Below are 2,410 nucleotides of genomic sequence, written 5' to 3'. Positions count from 1 at the left end.
TCTAATTTACTTACTTACTTACTTACTTACTTACTTACTTACTTACTATTTTTTCAAGACAGGGTTTCTCTGTGTGGCCCCATCTGTCCTGAAACTCGAGCTGTAGATCACACTAACCTAGAGATCCACCTGCCTCTACCTCCCAAGTGCTGAGATGAGCACCACCACATTTTGATTACAGTTTCCCTCCTCCCTCCATAAACATTTTAAAAAATTGCAGTATCTCCTTGGCATCACCAGATCTCCTGTGCACGTTGGCATCACTATTCTGTGATGGTTTGTTCACGTCAGGATAAAAATCAGGTCTACACAGGATCTTTCTGATCTGCAGATTCCTCTCTCATTTTCTCTTGCGACTTGTTTATCGAAGGAAATTGGTCCTTAAGCCTGTAGTTTCCCATTGAGTGGATACCTATACACTGTCTTCAATACAATTTCCTGTCCCCTGATAAACTTGATAAACGTGACTCAGGCATAGGGCCTTCAGGAATTCATAATGTCTTTTGTGTACATGTTTGTGTGTCGGATTTGTACATGGGTGTGCATGGATATCTGGAAGGTCTTGAGTTTATATTTGGGTCCCTCTGCCCGACATGTTGAGGCAGGGGCTCCTGATGAGCCCAGAACTTTCTGTTTTTGCTAGCCACACTAGCCAGTTTGTCTGGGGACCTCCTATCTCTACTCTCTGAAGAGCTGGAATTATAGGTGGCACGCACACGCATACACACACACACACACACACACACACACACACACACACACACGCACTCAAGACCTAACAAGATACTCACTTCTGGTACGAGTTGCTTTCAACAAATCTGGTGGCTATCCGGCTTCATTTTCCTTGTAAATGTCAGGGATTTTGTCTGGTTATCTAATTTTTTTCCTTTTTCCTTTGAAATCCAGTAATTAAAAAGAAAATTTTTTTTGAACTCTTATTGGTTCTTTGTGAACTTCACCATCATGTACTGCCTCAACTCCCCACCCTGTCCATACCTACAGCAGCAGGTGGGAGACAGGGCTAGCCCTCCTGCTTTCATGACCCCATGGCCAGCTCTCCTTCCTGCTGCAGGCGGTGAGAGGAAAAGGGGGAGGAGGGAAGAGGGTATCTCTCCCTAGTCCACACCACCACAGGGAGACTAGTGCTAGGACCAGCTCTCCCAGACTTGTATCCTCCGGGCCTGCTCACCCTCAGCTCCTGAAATGCTTTGCTCTCCCAAGTCCTCCAGCTGGCTAGGGGCTGAGACGTCTCTCAGATTCTCAGGCCTCTAGGCCCAGGTCTCCCATGAAACCCAGGTGAGGGGCGGGGCCTGTTCAGCACAGCTCTCAGACATCGACTTGTTTCTAGTGACAGCTCAGACCAAGGACACCTACCTGTCCTTTGGTGGTAGCAGATCCATACTGCTGCAGGGTTGTGGGCTCAGACTTGGACCCCAGTGTCAGCACAGACCAGGACCCCACCATGGTCCTAGGTGGCATCACCGGCTACTCACATCAGGTTGTTCCTCTCCAGCTCTGCCTCTCTTAGTTGTGCCCACATACTTTGGTTTCTCTTTTCTCTTCCATTTCTCCACCTCTTACTTGTTTCTCTTAGCAGCACCCGAGGTCTCTGAGTGTCTGGGTTTGTTTCAGGAATGATCTCAGGAGTGCTATGGCCCCCTCATGCATTATGGCACCAGACAGGAATCATCTTGATATGGTCTGCCCCTTTCAGTAACCTGGGTGGCACCAGACTGGTGGTCATCTTAGGCTCGCTCCCTGTCTTGGTCCCATTGGGCCAGTCTGGTGGATGTGTCAGACCTGCTCTTCCTGCCCACTCAAGTGGCCATCTGTCTTGGGCTCACTCCTGCTGTGGGACCCTTGGTCCCAAGTGGGGTTCTTCTAGTCTCTGGCTTGCTTCCCATCCTGTGAGTCTGTCCAGACCTGCTGGCATTTAAGTGGTGGTTGTATCAGGCTAGCTCCCTGCCTGGGCTCCCTGGTGCCAGACTGGTGATAGTCTCAGGCTCAATTTTTTAAAAAGGAATGTTAGGCTACTAATTACTCAGATGTCCATAGGTCAGAACACCAAGTGTAGACATAGCCTTTCTCCTCTCTGCCACCTGCTGACGCACATGTGACACAGCAGCCATATCTGTAGTGCCTCTAGGGGCGGCAGTAATTTTTCTAGAATATTCCTCATTGTTAGTCAAATGGGTGGAGTGATTTTTTTTTTTTAAAGTAAGAATACAGTTTTAAGTTGCATTTCACCAGATAAGAATTTTTTTTTTAAAGTTATCTTGCTTGGTGGAAGGTTTTTCTTGGGTTAGTTTTGAAATTTTATAGAGATCCTCTACTGTTATGCATCCCTGAGACTTCAGTGTGTGTGTGTGTGTGTGTGTGTGTGTGTGTGTGTGTATACACGTCACATGTG

The 2,410-nt window shown here is 47.5% G+C and overlaps 1 non-coding gene across 1 annotated transcript; it reads right to left on the bottom strand.

Moving 5' to 3' along the window:
- Positions 1-2,021: 2,021 nt before the first annotated feature.
- LOC114617695 lies at positions 2,022-2,153 on the bottom strand. The gene has a single exon (XR_003710845.1). It is a non-coding gene; the product is annotated as a small nucleolar RNA SNORA17 (small nucleolar RNA).
- Between the last annotated feature and the right edge of the window lie 257 nt (positions 2,154-2,410).

Source organism: Grammomys surdaster, unplaced genomic scaffold, assembly GCF_004785775.1.
Source record: "Grammomys surdaster isolate TR1022 unplaced genomic scaffold, NIH_TR_1.0 137, whole genome shotgun sequence".
NCBI lineage: Eukaryota > Metazoa > Chordata > Mammalia > Rodentia > Muridae > Grammomys > Grammomys surdaster.
Note: the sequence above shows the minus strand (reverse complement) of the source record. Positions and strands in the feature narration are given on the sequence as shown.